At 42.6% G+C, this 18536-nt stretch overlaps 1 protein-coding gene across 10 annotated transcripts in view; it reads left to right on the top strand.

Moving 5' to 3' along the window:
• Window positions 1–18536, top strand: part of NEXMIF (neurite extension and migration factor) — a 490983-nt gene that overhangs the window by 195903 nt on the left and 276544 nt on the right. Inside the window, exon 1 of one of the 10 annotated variants that reach the window (XM_056540510.1) lies at window positions 2531–2550. The exons of the other annotated variants lie outside the window; for them this stretch is intronic. The gene's annotated coding sequence lies outside the window, so the exon portion shown is untranslated. Of the gene's footprint in view, window positions 1–2530; window positions 2551–18536 lie in introns of those variants that run through there. 10 annotated transcript variants of the gene reach the window in all.

The following is an 18536-nucleotide window of genomic DNA, read 5'->3' on the forward strand; positions in this document are numbered from 1 at the left end:
ACACTATGGATCTGTCCGTGTGAATGAGCCTTTGGGTGTATTCACACATACATTATGCTGTGTATATTTGATGCTGCAGATTTTATGTTGCAGATTTTATGCTGCAGATTTTAATGTAAACTAGATGATTGAACACAGTTTCAAGTCTGCAGCACCAAATATGCGATATGCGCAGAATACTGGACATGTAAATACACCCTTAGAGAGCACCTGTCACGAAAATAACTTTTAATATGATGTTCATTAAGCCTTTTTTACACGTCTCTAAATACAGTTTAATGCATACTTTTGTGTGTAATTTATGTTCAGAGAAACCACCACTAGGGGTCCGCTAGTCTCTGCTAGATTTCAAACTCATGCTGGCATGGAATGAGTCCGAAATCTCAGACTGCAGCCCGGCACATGTGATGAGCTCAGCGCTGCTCTCTGTCTGTCAATCAACACAGCAGCACAGCAGGGAGCGCTCCTGATATGGCCAAATATCATTGCAGCACTGCCCTGCATGAAGAGTGGATTGGGTCTGCCTCCCAATAGTGCTGATCGAGGTCTTCTATTAGGCAAAAAAACTCTGCCACTCCTCCACCCCCGTGATTATAAGGTGGCCGCAGTGCCCAACGCCACCAAGCTGCCCCCCCCCACTGAGATTATAGCCTGGCAGCGCCTGATGGCACAGCATCCCACCCCCCGCGCCCCCACACACCCCCATGATTATAGCCCGGCTGCAGCACCGATGGTACCAAGCACCCCAAACCCAAACACCCTCCCTTGATCATAGCCCAGCAGCAGCGCCTGACGCCACCAAGCACATCCCCCCGACCCCTGTGATTGCAGTGCCTGATGGGGGGGCACCACCCCATAGAGAATCAGAAACATAGCTGCACATCCACAATTTGTGTTTTGATCTATTTTGTGGCATAGCGCTGGGTGGCGACCACCACCGCCCTGTGACACCAAGCCCACTGCTGCCTGGCCAAGCCTTGGGCTCTGGGCCACACCACCCCACAGACCAAGCAGCACAGTAACAATGGTCGCCACAGAGCACCACGCCAGTGTGAACACCTACCATGTGCTCCCTGCCAGAGGGCTGGGAGAATGCCAAGAGGAAACCCTTCTGCAGTCTCCTGCTAATTAAAAATGCCTGGGCTGAATGGGTGGAGCGGAGTGGTTACTATGAAAGAGGGGACAGACTACAATTGTAAAACAAAAATAGAGAAAAAGAAACACAGCCGCACATCCACCATTTGTATTTTGATCTACTTGCTTCTGATTATCACTGCAATTTAGGTGTTTTATTTCACATATATCATATAGCAAATAATGAAGTACAACAACCATGTTACATGTTACTGGGCAGCTACATAACACATGGCTCGTTGCGCGCAGCTTTGTGTGTAATATAGCTTTCCCTATTATATTAATAGTGTAGCACATATATGCACGAGTTCAAGAAAAATGTAATGCATTAAAAAATGATCATTGGCATCTCACTGCAGAAAAGAAGGGGGAGTACTGCTCATCTCCCTACCTCTTTGGGCTATGACCTTACCCAAAAAAAGATACAGGATTTAGTACATTCAACTAGAGGCGAAGAAAGGGGGTTGTAAAAAAACGAAATTTCATCTTTTGTACTGTCAGCTGGTGCTGATCCATTCAAGATGCCGCACACAGGACACTGGACCTCCAGTACCTAGTGGTAGACGTGCCCAGGCTAAAGGGGCTACAGTCCAGATTGTGAGAAGATCATTATCCACTGTGTCCTTTGCAAGGGTCAAATAGTATGTGATAAAGAGGTTATTGCTAAACCCTTTTATAGACAATACATATTGTAAAGCACTCTGCACTAACATGCCCATCATTTTAGCATCTTCTTATAATGAGAAATTAACATATACAATATAGCATAGAGGGATAAATCCATTTTGTTGCACGCAGTGTCTACACATATTGCTTTATTTAGATGTGCTAAAAGATAAGACTGTGCAGCTGTTTTTAACGTGATTTTGGAAACAATGTCGCAAGATGGTAAGTAGCAATTCGGAGGTTTTATCTTTGGTATTACACAGGGATTGAGGAAAATAATTGCGTTGCAGCTGCCTTCCTCCTTTTCAAGCCAGCTCAATGTGGGCCTCGCCCCAGGCTAACAAATTGATAATATTCCACTGGCTGACAGGGCTGTACCAGTGGGACCTCCAGAGATACGAGTCCCAGGAAAAGAAAGAAAAACATTGATTTTTATAGAACCTTCCAAATGATAAAACCACTGACTGAAATGTGACAAGTGAGAGAGCCAAATGGTCCTAAGAAAGTATTGTGATGTCAGAATGAAATGCAAAATCCATCCATCTTCTATGACATCAAATACGACTCTTCTCTGTCACACTCCGGGAGACAGAGGCCTTTATTGCGAGTCACTCCGGATCATTATTCTGTTCCACAGCTGTAATTAAAACGAGTAATGAGAGATGTGATCTATATGCGGCAGCCGGCTCTATAGATTGTCACAGTAAAGAAGAAAAATAAGCAGAGCTGTATTTGTTACTTAAGCCATTGGTAAGGAGCGGTATTTGTTATTTACGCAGTTTATGCAGTATTATTTTGTCACATTGGTTTCAAATAATAGGATAACATGTGATTAGCTCATTACATACAATGAGTACCGTATTTTACGCCCTATAGGACGCACCGGCATATAAGACGCACCCAATTTTAAAGGTGCAAAATCTAGAAAAAAAAGATTCTGCACCCAACAGTGATCTTCAACCTGTGGACCTCCAGATGTTGCAAAACTACAACTCCTAGCATGCTGGGAGTTGTAGTTTTGCAACATCTGCAGGTCTGCAGGTTGAAGACCACTGGTATAGGAGGTAATACTCACGTGTCCCCGCCGCTCCAGACCCGTCACCGCTCGTCCCTCCCGATCCCTCCCGGTGTCCTGTAAGCTGTTCGAGATTTCACCGCAGCGGTCCCGAACAGCCCGACTGAGCAGCCGGGTTAGTGTCACTTTCGCTTCAGATGCGGTGGTCAGCTTTGATCGCTGCGTCTGAAGGGTTAATACAGGGCATCACAGCGATCGGTGATGTCCTTTATTAGCCGCGGGTCCCGGCCGTTGATGGCCGCAGGGACTGACCCGATAGGTGTGTATTCGCCGTATAAGACGCATCAACTTTTCCCCCCCAGTTTTGGGGAAGAAAAAGTGCGTCTTATACGGTGAAAAATACGGTATCTATATAAAAAAAAAAGTCGAACTCCTTATAGGGCTATACTGTATATCCAGATAATGAATATGGCTGCTCCTCCCCTTAGAGGGTTCTGCTTAACTTTTGTGGTTTTGTGGAAGACACAACATCTTATAGAGGCCTCTTAGGTCCTTTTTTCCAGCTGTGTAAATGAGTCCCAATATTGTAGATTGGCGATTGTTTACAAAGCGTATTACATGGCGCGATAATCGGCAAACAATCCATAGAACGCTCATGCGGCCCTTAGCTGCCATCACTGGTTGGCCACACATGCCCGTATTGGGAAATGTGAGACCTATAGCCATTTAGATTTTGACAGGTCAAAATGATTTGGTCAGCTGGATCACTGGCCCCTTTCAGCTATCACCCTGTTTTATAGGATCTTAAGTTAGGGGTAATGCCCCCCTAGATTTTATCTTCTTTATTGAACAGCCGGGTACAAGGAAGAAGAAAATGGCCTGGCTCTTGGTGTAGTCACTTCAATAATATACTACTCCATAGAAAAAAAGCAAAGGAACTTGAAAAAAAAAACTTGTCAATGAAACTACACCCACAGAAGTGTGTGCCAATATTTAGGTGCAATTTATTTGTGTATTTAGGCCACATCCCTTTTACCTTTTACATTACATCACTTTTATACAGATGTAATGCCTCTTCTCTTGGACACAGTGGAGAAGTTTTTAGAAATGTGGTACAAGTCATGCAGGCAGTTTTTTTTTTTGGTACAAAGTGCAATCTAATGCATTTGCAACAGTAAATAAGTGCCAATGTTTTATATTGGGCCATAAAAAATGCATTTCTGGGTATATAGCTCCTTCATAGGTCCAATAGATTGCAGAGAAAACTTGCATTTTATTGCATCTGATGAAGGGATTATATGCCCAGAAATGTGTTTTACATGGCTTCAATATAAAGCATTACATTTTACTACTTGCTCAGACATTCAGCTCTGTGTTTAAACAGCACAAGTGATTACCGTAATATGTGTCTCTAACTTAAATGGGTACTTCGCCCTAGACATCTTATCCCCTATCCAAAGGATGTCTTTGCAGCACCTGGCATTTGTTTAGGACACTGGGTGCGGGCAGCGGGGTTTGTGATGTTATGGCCATGCCCCTCATGACATCACACCCTCTCAATGCAAGTCTATGGGAGGGGAGTGGTGCCCATCACACGCCTCCCATAGACTAACATTGAAGGGGCAGGGCATGACATCACAAGGGGCATGGTTGTGACATCACGACCCCCGCTCCAAGCATTTGGAACAAAATGCTCCGAACATGGGGGCAGTGGAGTACCCCCTTTAAAGGAACTTTCTATACCAATGGATATGTTATGCTTAGTGCAGGGTCTTAGGGGGCAGCACATGACATATGGATTTCGTCTTCTGTAATGTTATAGCCAGGGTTAGGTAGGTAATCAGGATGAAATGGCTGTAAGGGAATAAAACTCCACTGTCTTCTCTTGTGTATAGAGGTGTAGATATATATATATATATATATATATATATATATATATATATATACTGTATGTATGTATATATATATATATATATATATATATATATATATATATATATATTTATACTGTACGTGTATACTGTAATGTGTGTGTGTATATCTATATATATATATATGTGTGTATATATAAGGAAATTATTGGAATCTTGGGAAGGAATTGTGATTAAGATGGCAGGATGGAATGATTTGTTAGGCTATATGGAATGTAAAAGTAGAAACCTGTTGAGAGATGCTTCTATTTTTATGCGAATGATGAAGCGGGCGTCTGACTGATATAAGTTCACCAAAGTGTTTTCTGGCATTTCATGGTGACAGGAAAGAAGAAATTGCAATGCGATATTGACTATTACCACAGCATTATTACTTCTTGAGCTTTCCGAAAGGGCACGTATAATGAAATTCCTTTCCATCCAGATGTTGATTTAAAAAGGTGCATACCACTGATTTACCGCAACTTTACCTGCTAATTGCATCAGCCTGTTTAACCCTTACATGCCTGTGACTACATAGTTACGGAGATGCTCAGGGTACAGACACAGTATTAGTCTCTGATGCTTTGTAAGATTTCAATGCTAGAAACTGCAATTTTTTGCTTTGTCAAGTTTGCTATCATGCCTTTTGTGTTTAAAGGATCCATGACAGGCATTATGGATCCTCTTTCATCCCATTATCCTCTAAAGGGTTAATCAGGATTTACAATTTATTTTATACATATAAGGCTAAGTTTCTACTTGTTTTATTTCTTTTTTATTTTTTTTTTGGGGGTGGGGGGACGGACGCCATTTCTGCCGCATGACGTTTTTTCGGCCAAAAAACACTGCAGCCTGATGTTAGCTGAAAATCAATGAGAATTCTTTTTCCACTTGGCGTTTTTCAGTTTGGCATTTTTTTTTAATCCTTCTGGCGTTTTTTCACTCTTTTTGAGCTCCTTGGTGGTTGAGCCAATGGTGTTTTTTTCCCTGAAATCGTGGCGTTTTTCCCCAACAGAAGTCTATGGGAGTGAAAAAACGCCAAGAAAAACGACATGTGGGTTTTAACTTTGGAGTTTTTGCAGGCGTTTTTTATTCTTTTTTGGATTTTAGCGATCTAAAAAAGTGATGGAGATACCTTTTTTAATAAAATTACGTAGGGTACCATTAAAAAATAAATAAAAATACAGTAGTGATGGAAAAAATTGTATCTAGCTAAATGTATCTTTTTTATAACATCATTTTTATAACAGGGATCAATTTATGTGTTTTTTTCTTTACTTTTTACATTTTTTTAGGTAGTACTACGACTCCTAGCATGGAACACACTGTTCCATGATGGGAGTAGTAGTACCCAGGTCCGTTGCGATCCTTCTGTATAATTTTATAGATGCGGCCAGCCGCTCTTCTATGGTCCCCTGCACTGCGGTATATATACACCTATTCATATTTCCCGCAGAGAGCTGTGATTGGCCTGATGGTTCCAGCCTCTCTGTGGCAAATATGAATAGGTGTATATATACCGCAGTGCAGGGGACCATAGAAGAGCGCCCAGCCGCCCGCATCTATACATTATTCTGTAGGATCACAGTGGGTGTCAGGAGTGACATCCGATGTGATCTTTCCTTAACTGCAGGTACTACTGCTCCCAACATGGAGTACATGGAGCACACACAGGTTTCAGAAGTTACACTCACTGCGATCTGTCTATTAATGCAGGTAGTACAGCTCCCAGCATGGAGCAGAGTGTGTTCTATGTTGGGAGTAGTAGTACCTGCAGTTAAGGACAGATCACAGCGGGTATCACTCCTGACACCCGATGCGATCGTCCGTAATATAGCAGAGATGCGGGGCGGCTCTATACAGCGCTCGCATCTCTGCACCATACTCCGGCCAGTGATGTGAATAGAACATCACTCATATTTCCCTCTGAGAGCAGTGATTGGCACCACCATCTGGCCAATTACCACTCTGGGCGGAAAGTATGAATGAGTGATGTTCTATTCACATCACTGGCCGGAGTATAGTGCAGGTACTACTACTCCCATCATGGAACAGTCTGAGTAGTAGTACTACCTAAAAAATGTACAAAATAGAGAAAAAAAGTGAAACACACACTTTATTAAAAATTTATTAAAATTCCATTATATAAAATATAAATTTTGTTAAATACATTTTTTTTCCATCCCTACTGCATCCTTTTTTTTTGTACCCAACAAATTTTGGGTACCAAAAAAAACGCCAAAGGGGCCAAAAATGCTATTTCCACTCAAATAAAAAAAACACCAGAAAAAATTCTGGGCCACAAAAAAAACTGTTACGCCGAGCGCTCCGGGTGCCTGCTCCTCCTTGGAGCGCCCGCGGCGTCTCTCTCTCTGCAGCGCCCCGGTCAGACCCGCTGACTGGGAGCGCTGCACTGACATTTCCGGCGGGGATGCGATTCGCATAGCGGGACGCGCCTGCTCGCGAATCGCATCCCAAGTCACTTACCCGTCCCGGTCCCCAGCTGTCATGTTCTGGCGTGCGCGGCTCCGCTCTCTAGGGCGCGCGCACGCCAGCTCTCTAAGATTTAAAGGGCCAGTGCACCAATGATTGGTGCCTGGCCCAATCAGCCTAATTAGCTTCCACCTGCTCCCTGTCTATATTACCTCACTTCCCCTGCACTCTCTTGCCGGATCTTGTTGCCTTGTGCCAGTGAAAGCGTTTAGTGTTGTCCAAAGCCTATGTTCCAGATCTCCTGCTATCCTCATTGACTACGAACCTTGCCGCCTTCCCCGACCTTCTGCTACGTCTGACCTTGCCTCTGCCTAGTCCTTCTGTCCCACGCCTTCTCAGCAGTCAGCGAGGTTTAGCCGTTGCTGGTGGATACGACCTGGTTGCTACTGCCGCAGCAAGACCATCCCGCTTTGCGGCGGGCTCTGGTGAAAACCAGTAGCAACCCTAGAACCGGTCCACCGACACGGTCCACGTCAATCCCTCGCTGACACAGAGGATCCACATCCAGCCTGCCGAATCGTAACAAAAACAAGTAGAAACTTAGACTAAGACATAGATATACCTTTAAATGTTCTATTAGCTATCATGAGCACTATTCTGCTGTTCCTTTTATAGTCTGTAACACTTGTTACTGTAGGTCAGTAGTTTGAGTCATCACTGCTCTGGACTGTTGCACTGTATATGGGTACATAAAGTTGTTGACAGCCATATTTGAGTAATACAGCTAAATCTTATTTTCAGCAAGCGGAAATTCTGCCATGGGAATAGACCCTAAGAGTATCAGCATTTACTAGTTTCAATAAAATAAAATAAAAACACACAAAATGAGTGCAGAAATTGATCCGAGGTGAAGATTGCAAATCTGTATCATGTCAGTTTTGATTTAAAAATACTAATTTATTCCAGATTTTACCTATTTACCCACAGCTCTGCAATTACTCCATAGTGTTTTAGGAGATAGACCGTAGGAATAGGAGATGTCGGCGCTGGATGAAGAAGCCAGGAGAGGTAGTAGCATTAAATCGAGGTAGATTTATTGGATGCAACGCGTTTCGCTGCGCATGCGCAGCGAAACGCGTTGCATCCAATAAATCTACCTCGATTTTATGCTACTACCTCTCCTGGCTTCTTCATCCAGCGCCGACATCTCCTATTCCTACGGTCTATCTCCTAGCTATTCTGTTCCAAGGAGGGCTGCGGATGAGAACATATAATTCTTCAGGCACTCCCCATTGTTGTGGTAAGCGGTGCGGGATAGATTCCCCCCCCCCCGCTATGGGGCTGACCTGCTGATTCCACACATGGAGCGCCTTCTGCTTTACTTTACTTTGTTTTGGGATCTTGCTACAGGAACAGTAGGGTTTGACAGCAGCAAAATGGATTTTGGTGCAGAGTCACCATGGATCTTACGGTTTCTATCCATGTCAGTGGAACCTACAGGTCCACATTACAGCGCATCCAGCACTAGAAATGCCCTTTGGTTGATATACATCCATGGACACCTTTAAAGGGGTACTCCGGCGCTAAGACATCTTATCCCCTATCCAAAGGATAGGGGATAAGATGCCTGACCGCGGGGGTCCTGCCGCTGGGGAACCCCGTGATCTTTCACGCCCACTCCATAGGCTTGCATTGAGGGGGCGGAGCCGTGACATCACACGGGGGGCGGAGCCGTGACGTCACTATGCTCCGTCCCTGTGATCGCTAGTAATCAGACCCGGAGCGAGCACGCTCCGGGGGCTGATGCTAACGGGGTGCGGGACCCCCGCGGTCAAGCATCTTATCCCATATCCTTTGGATAGGGGATAAGATGTCTTAGCACTGGAGTACCCCTTTAAATTCCACAGGGTCTAAAGCAATGTGTCCTGTCTAATAGGCGAAAGCAAACCAGCAATACAGATCCTTTTCCTGTTCTGACTGATATGCTGTAATAAAACAAGTGCTTGGTTTGCCAGGACAGAGCTCCGAGGCATTCCCATCAGCTCAAGGATTTGCTTGTGACATTTTAATCGCAATATTAAAGCGAGGCCTTTGCAGTCCCTTGTGGAGCTGATAATAACTGCGGCACAGGGTGTATTTGTGGTAGAAATGTGTCAGGACCTTAAGCAAAAATGCATTCCTGTGTCAAGTGCATGTTAAATAATGTATCTGTAAAATAGGATAACATGCCAATTACAATAGAAGACCTTTCTGCCAAGGTCATTAGCCTATTCAGAGCTGTACATACATTGTTTAGGGCGATGTTCACATGCATTAGCAATATCTGGTTGTAAATAAACCTGCGCATTACTCTCATGCACAGGGATTGTCACGAATGCCTTTCATACATTCTATTTACATATATATCTATAAATTAGTCACTTATTCATGAGATGTCCTTCATTATCTTCTTTCTGCACCTTGTGGTTGGAGTTTATCTGTTAATTTATATTCCTATTGGGGATTTTATGAAAACTCCATCCATGTGTATAATTTATCATTTTCATCTACTATTTATAGGAGTGATAATGTAAACTTTCATCATCCCTTCCCTTCTTATGCACAATAAATTACACTTTTTGTTTTAGTCATTGTCACTGACTGTTTAGTCCAAGGTTTCCTTCACACAGTTTTTTAACACATTAATTTTTTTTTTGCAAACGAACATGTTTATTACCTGGTATGTATTTTGTACATAAATGCCAGTACTTGTCTTTGGATGGTCAATGCTTCACGATGGCTGCCTTAGTTTACACAGCAAATATGGAAGGAAAACGACCTCTAGCATATACAGGCCCTGCTGACTTGGAATTCAAAGGAATTCCAAAATCTTGCATATGGTTAAAATACAAATGAAACCTAACTCAAAATTAGTTAAAATGTCACTTTTATTAAATTTTCATAAAAAACCCTATCACAAAAACATCAATATGATAAACAGTTGCGATACAAAAGCACAAGGAATAACCCTAGATATATTAACAATTCTCCTGATATAACTTAGGCCCACACTTTCCAACATGTTTCCCCGTGTTTCAGATACAATAACAGTATCAGGGGATTACAAATAGGGTAAAAGGCAGGTTAGGGAATTAGACATTTACACATCCAAGTTACATACAGATGTTAATAAAATTAAAGCGGCACAAGGATGGTTAGTACACTTAATGCTTCACCTAGATTAGACACATAGATTAGACGAATTGCTTGAAGTCTCTCCTTCAAAGATATCCAGTATAACCTTCAGCGATTAGTAGTTTAGTGGATGTTAAGAAGAGAGGAGTAGGTATAGTAGATGATAGCCAGCAGATTGAGCACATTGGTCAACACAAAACATGTATTTCTGAATCCAATAATGACTCTCCAGAGGGTCTCCAGATATCACATATACTCCTCAGCAGGCATGCAACCAATACCTCAAGATATACAAATCACCTTCCAAATAAGAATCTCCAATCTAGGGCTGGGCGGTATACCGGTTCATACCGAATACCAAATTTTTTGGGCTGCACGATATGAATTTTCCCCCATACCGCAATACTGGTTGGGCCCCTCCCCCTCGGGAATGTATTATCAGCCTAGTGCAGCGCTGTCCCCACATCGGGGAACTGATCCTATGTTTACCTGCCAGCACTGTTCTGCCCCCCCCCCCAATTAAGGATCAGCCCAGCGGGGTACTACTCACATATATCAAGCACTGCCCTCCTCCTCTTTGTTGGGGGCCGCCGGGCTTCTTACATGACAGTGGGCTCAGCCTATCACTGGCCGGGGCGGGACATCACTCCGGCTGGTGATAGGCTGACGGCTGTCCACGTTCCAGTCCCCAGCATGCGGACGAGGTGGGTGAGTTAAAAGTTTATTTTCTGTATCTTTTGCAGCCCGGGCATAGGTATACACCGTACAGCAGTGGTCTCAAACCTGTGGACCTCCAGCTGTTGCAAAACTACAACTTCCAGCATGCCCGGACAGCCGTTGGCTGTCCGGGCATGCTGGGAGTTGTAGTTTTGCAACAACTGGAGGTCCGCAGGTTGGAGACCACTGGCGTACAGTGAGTTCCATCACCAGCGTCCCCCAACAACGAGGAGGAGGGCAGTGCTTGACATCTGTGAGTAGTACCCCGCTGGGCTGATCATTAATTGGGGGGAGAAGAACAGTGTTGGCGGGTCATATGATTTTTTTTTTGGGGGGGAAGCCGAACACCGCGCGCGGGTCACATGATTGGGGGGGGGGGGTTGGGGGGACAGAACAGCGCTGCCGGGTCACATGATTTGGGGGGGGGGGGTGAGAAAATACCGTTATATACCGTGGAACCGTCGTAAGTTTAAAAAAATACCGTGATACACATATTTGGTCATACCGCCCAGCCCTACTCCAATCCAGTCTATTACTAATTCATTTACTGATGGATAAACTCACTAATAAGGAGGAGAATATAGATATATCCCCTATGAAACTATAAATCCAATTGTAAAATGTACTCATAAGATGCTCACTAGTACAAAGACGCTTTTATTTTCATCCAGTGCAAAGTTCCCCATGCCTGCATACATAAAGATGGCCGGAAATGCGGCTGCCGGTCCGAACTGCAGATGAGTTCTGACCAACCAGTAAACAATGAGATAGAATATAGAGAAAACACTACTCGTGGGCCTAGTTTGACACAATATGGCTGTCTTGTGAAGATATTTTTGTTGTGTGTGTTGACAAGTTTTGGTGTGTGTTTAAAATCCAGAAAGATTACCAGCCAAAACCTTATTTTCATAAAACACATGTAAAACGAGTCAGCAAACACCAATGACTCCAAGAACGAATACAAAAAGCTTGAAAATATTGAAGCTATTTAAGGGGCAGGAGGGCGGGGTGCCTATGTGCAGTGCCTGGCCTCCTTCACTAGAATTGGCTCTGTATTTTTAAAGGGGTATTCCAGGGAAAAACTTTTTTTTATATATATCAACTGGCTCTGGAAAGATTTGTAAATGACTTCTATAAAAAAAATCTTAATCCTTCCAATAGTTATTAGCTTCTGAAGTTTTCTGCTCAATGATGATGTCACGTCCCGGGAGCTGTGCATGATGGGAGAATATCCCTTGCATGATGGGAAAATATCCCCATAGGAGCTGGACAGCTCCCGGGACGAGAGTCATCAGAGAGCAGTTAGACAGAAAACAACAACTCAACTTCAGAAGCTAATAACTATTGGAAGGATTAAGATTTTTTAATAGAAGTAATTTACAAATCTGTTTAACTTTCCGGAGCCAGTTGATATATAAAAAAAAGTTTTTGCCTGGAATACCCCTTTAAATTGTTGCAAGCCGCTCCATAAATTTGTTGCATCATCTAAAAAATTAAAGATTTTGAACCCAATAGTGGTCTTCAACCTGCGGACCTCCAGATGTTGCAAAACTACAACTCCCAGCATGCCCGGACAGCCGTTGGCTGTCCGGGCATGCTGGGAGTTGTAGTTTTGCAACATCTGGAGGTCCGCAGATTGAAGACCACTGCAGGAGGAGGTAATACTGCAGGAGGAGGTAATAGTGTCCCCGCCGCTCTGGACCCGTCACCGCTGCCCTGGATGTCGCTCCATCGCTGTCGCCGTGTTCCCGTCGCTCCGGAACGTCTCTGCTGCCGGCCGAGTATCCTCGCTCTCCGTCACCGCCATCACGTCATTACGCACGCCGACGCACGTACGCGGCGACGTGATAACGAGGAAGGAGAGCGCCGGCCATACAGGGGATCCCTGAACGGAGAAGATACCGAGGAGGCAGGTAAGGTCCCTCCCGGTGTCCTGTAAGCACTAACCCAGCTATTCAGTCTGGCTGTTCGGGACCGCCGCGGTTTCACCAAACAGCCCGACTGAACAGCCGAGTTAGTGTCACTTTCCCTTCAGACGCGGCGGTCAGCTTTGATCACCACGTCTGAAGGGTTAATACAGGGCATCACCGCTATCGGTGATGTCCTGTATTAGCCGCGGGTCCCGGCCGTTGATGGCCGCAGGGACCAAGCCGATAGGTGTGTATTCGCTGTATAAGACGCACCAACTTTCCCCCCCCAAAAAGAAAAAGTGCGTCTTATACGGCGAAAAATACGGTACATCATTTTATACAGCAGATCTCATAAAATCTCATTGCACTAGTCCCGTCAGAGATGTGCAATTGCTCTGTAGTCCTGGGTATCCCTGAACACCCTGCTTTGACACCTTTTGTTCTGTACTGTGTATGGGTGGAAAGCTGTCAATCAGTTGCCAGCGGGCAGGGGTAGGCACAGTGCGTGCGGGCTCGGTCTGCCATAGATAATCCCTGATTTCATGAAACTGCTACATGAAATAAGTCATTCATCACTGGAGTCTCGGTCACTATTTTATGCCGACCTCAGATAAACCTGGTGACAGATTCCCTTTAAGGAAGTCAGTAATAAAAGCATCAGGAAGCGTCAGCAATGATAGTATGCTAAGAAATGATGCAGGGACGTAAAATAAAATTGTGTATAGTGTATGAATTAATCGTGGGAGACATAATGTAGAAAAGGAATGTTATACAGATGTAGCAGTGCTGAGTTTGTCCTTTAGATCGTAATAGTATAATGTTTATATCAACACAAGTAAACCTGCTGTATTATCTTTGTTGTGTGATCATGACGCATTAGCAGTACATAACAATCTCAGCTCTGCTACATTTGTATGTCAAGTGGACATTGAAATAGTTAAGCAACTATTCAACTAATGCAACCTTAAAGGGGTACTCCACTGCTCAGCGTTTGGAACAAACTGTTCCGAACGCTGGAGCCTGCGCCGGGAGCTCGTGACGTCATAGCTCCGCCCCCATGACATAACGTCCCACCCCTTAGACTGCCCCGCCCCTCCCATAGACTTGCATTGAGGGGGGGTGACATCATGAGGGGGCGGGGCTATGACGTCACGAGTGTTTGTTCCAAACGTTGAGCAGCGGAGTACCCCTTTAACAGCTTTTTCTTTTTTTTGCAAATCTGCTAAAGGAATTGTTACCTGTTGTTTTAGAGACTTTCCTTTAATACCATCATCATAGATGACATCAGATATGCATTGTGCATGAATAATAATGTTATCCCTTATGGAGGCAGAATAGGATTTAATGTACGATGACGGCTGTCAGTATAGGGCTGCATTCTATCTAATGAGATTACGGCATACACAGGTTTATTGAAACTCGGATGCTCTTCTGAATAGCACGAACAGCGCCAGGTCCCCACTCTTCTACTGTATAATGGTTTACAGGGCGGTGTATACTGCGTAGATCCGCATGACTGAAGGTATGGCAGAATGATTGCAGTAAGCTGCTCCATGTAAGAGATTGATGGTGTGGCTCATAGCAGTCTATCATCAGGCCTGCTCGCTTGACCTTTCTCAATTCCGGGAGCAGAAGGAATTATATTGGTCCCTGTCAGTCCATTGTTCTTCAAACACTTACACAGGGATATCATAGCTGACATCTCTTGGATTTCTAACATTGCCGGGCCAAATGATTCAATATTACTTCCTGGAAACGTATTGATTTGAAGAAGCTGCATTTGAGACGTGGATCCTAATATTTAGTAATATATGAGAGATGTCTGTGATGGCTGAGTTCATCGATTCAACTTTCCTTTATGATACAAACTTTTCTATGCCTAGTGATGTCACATTACTAATGTCTTAGGCATTAGCATATTTCAATAGTAGCCTGGCATCAAGCACTGCTGACTATGTCAAATTATCATATATATATATATATATATTTTTTTTTTTGGTTAAACTTTTATTTTTATCAAAAATGGTTACATAAAATACATTTCCACCAAAATACATCTTATTTTATTTTAACCCTATCTCCCACCACCCTTCTCCCTCCCCTCAGCCGTCTCAGAGGAAAAAAAAAACACAACAATGAAAGATATAATGTTCTGACCCCCTTCCTACGTTTCCCAAGGTTTCCATATGCTTTGAAATTTCTCTAACCCTTTCTTAGTTTTTTTGGCATTGATCAACTCATATTTTCTAATATCTTCCAATCTCAATACTTTGGCATACTATCTCATATATTCTGCCATATTCTGAATATAATATTTTTGGCACAGAGTAATAGTCTGGGAATTAATTCCCCTCTACTTCCACCTTCTTCCTCAGTCCCCAGTACAACTTGGGAGAAAGTCGTTGCAAGAGCATCCTGGATACTATTTTTTCCTTTTATACATTCAAATATTTTTGTCAAAACCTATACACAACGTCACAGTCCCAAATAATATGGTAAAAGTCCGCCTCTTCTATTCCACAACCTGGGCACTTTGTGTTGTCTCTGTAACCCATCCTTTTTATAATCTTAGGCGATATATATATATATATATATATATATATATATATATATATTATGTAAACACTTAAATTGTATGATTTTAAAGTTTGTATTTATAGAGAGTCGTCTGACATTTCTAATGGATATGTCCCATTTTTCTTTTTCAAGGCATATCCACCCACGTTCCCATTTGCTCTGTATTTTTTCCCCTTCCCCTTTTTTTTTGACGAAGAGTATTATATATTTTCAACCTAATATTTTCATTTCTGTCTCTATATAACCATTCTATAAACTCATCCTCTTCTAATCTCAACCAATTTTTCTGTCCCTAGTTGTGAAATCTGCTGCTTTTAATTGAATATACCAAAAAGTGTGTTTCCCCCAATTGAAATCCCCTCTGTATTACTTCAAAGCTTTTTAATTCTGTCTTATTATATATATGTTGAATCAGATTTACTCCCCTTCTTTCCCAAAATACTTCTTGCCCAGTCCCCCCAAACTCCCTTAAATTTCTATTGTGCCAAAGTAGTGTGAATTTCAAACTACCTTTTATATTTAACATTTTCCTAAGCCAACGGCAGTTGCGCCCATATCTCAAATATGAGAGAAATGGGTCTATAGGCCTCTGCCATCGTAGAGTCTTTTCCCTTTTTTGGAATTAATATTAAATTAGCCTCCAACATCGAACTTGACAATATACCAGAATTGCTTGCCACCTCCACAAATTTACTCCCCTTCTTTCCCAAAATACTTCTTGCCCAGTCCCCCCAAACTCTCTTATATTTCTATTGTGCCAAAGTAGTGTGAATTTCAAACCACCTTTTATATTTAACATTTTCCTAAGCCAACGGCAGTTTCGCCCATATCTCAAATTTCTTTTTTACAAGAAATTCAATAATGGATTTAGATTTTCTTTAGCAAAATTTCTAGGGTTATTTGAAATTTGAATCCCGAAATACCGTAAACTTTCACCCTCAGAAATGGTAGTAAAGGAGAGATCATCTATTTTCGCACCCATATCCATGGTAAATTGAATGATTTGTACCAATTGATTTGTAGTCCTGGCACTTCACCAAACTTCTCAACTATTGACATAACTTTTGGTACTCCTACTTTTGGGTATTTAATAAAGAGCAAGATGTCATCTGCCTAGAGAGCAATCTTGTCCAACTCTCCCTTTACGCCAAAACCCTTTATCTCCTTCTCTTCTCGAATGACCCTTGCCAGAGGTTCTATATAGAGGGGAAAACAGCAGGGGGGAAGAGGACACCCCTGTCATGTACCTCTTGAGAGTTCGAATGAGACCGAGGGTTTCCCATCTATCAGGATTCTTGTTCTGGGTTTATTATAGAAGAGTTTTATCAAATGTATATAATTAAGGCCGAGTCCCCCCAAAGAAACTCCCACTCCACCGTGTCAAACGCTTTAACTGCGTCTAATGACAGGATGGAACGGGATTTTCCGTCATCTACCTGAAGCTCTGCAAAGACTCTATCAATATTATCAACTATTGTTCTATTCGGTATAAACCCATCTGATCCCCTCCTATCAGTCCCTGTATACCTCCTAATAATCTCTGAAACAGAATTTTTGCTATTAGTTTAGCATCTGAGTTTATGAGAGAAATGGGTCTATAGGCCTCTGCCATCGTCTTTTCCCTTTTTTGGAATTAACATTAAATTAGCCTCCAACATCGAACTTGGCAATACACCAGAATTGCTTGCCACCTCCACAAATTCCCACATGATTGGAATTAGTGTTGCAGAAAATCTTTTATAAAACCCAAATGCCAAACCATCTGGGTCTGGGGTCGAGTTACAGGGTGCTGTTTTTATTGCTTCCGCCAGTTCCTCTCTTGTTATGGGGTAATCTATTACATCCCTCTATTGCGGAGTCATTTTGGGCATTTTTACCTTTTCAAAATAGCAGTCCAGTTATATAAAGATCAGAGAAAAACTTTACAAAGTGTTCGCTAATCGATTTGGGGTCATTTGTAACTTGTCCATTTTCTAACTTCATTTTTTCTATGTGTCCACTGCTATTGTTTTTAATAATCTGGGCCATCATTTTTGTTGCTTTCCCCCCTTCTATATAATTATTTTGTCCTCTAAAAATTTGAATATTATGAGATTTTTCATTTATAAAATCAGATAGTTCTTTTTGTTTTTCTTTCATTATATCATATGATATCAGCCCAGGGTTATTTGCATATTCCTCTTCTGCTGTAGTAGTTCTAAGTTTAAAATCAGCTTCCCGTTTTTTAAACTTTTTTTTCCCAGAAGATCTCTTTAAACAGTATCCCCCTTTTAAATGCCTTAAGGGCATCCCACACTGTTTGGGTATTGGTTGTTCCTCTATTTATCTCCCAGAACATGAATATTTCTGATTTTATATATTCATCCTTGTCAATCAGGCTCAACCAATGTGGATTAATTCTTATTTGTTTCCTTACTATCTCCTCATCAGATTCCCATCCCATAACAACCGGAACTGGGCAGTGATATGAAATAGATTTAAACCAGGACATTTTTTTAAACCAAGAGGTGGCAACTTGGTTACAGAAACAAATGTCAATGCGAGAGGCCATCTTATATGAGGCACTGTAACAGGAAAATGCCACTTTTTCCCTGTACAGTAACCTCCAAATACCCACCCATCCCATAACCTCTACTAATTTTGCGAGTTGTGAGTTCGCCCCAACTCTATGGGTTGGCTGTGCAGCTCTGTCCCTACACTCCTCCATCAAAGAGTTAAAAGCTGCATAGCCGCCGCAGCACCTGGAGGGAAAAAGGTGGAGGAATGTTAACAAAGGCAAGTATAAATTCCCTTGTTGTAAAGAACCCATATAAAAAAATGTACCTTCCAATTTCATCTATCTTGGTTTCTTTAACAATAAATGATATTGAGTGGTGTATGTAAATGGACCCCCCTGCTGAATATGTGGAGTATGTAGAGTGGTATGTATAGTTGGCCCATTTCTTATGAGCCTTATAACTATTGTTGGATGTAAGATGCGTCTCTAATAGGGCTACA

Source organism: Hyla sarda, chromosome 9, assembly GCF_029499605.1.
Source record: "Hyla sarda isolate aHylSar1 chromosome 9, aHylSar1.hap1, whole genome shotgun sequence".
NCBI lineage: Eukaryota > Metazoa > Chordata > Amphibia > Anura > Hylidae > Hyla > Hyla sarda.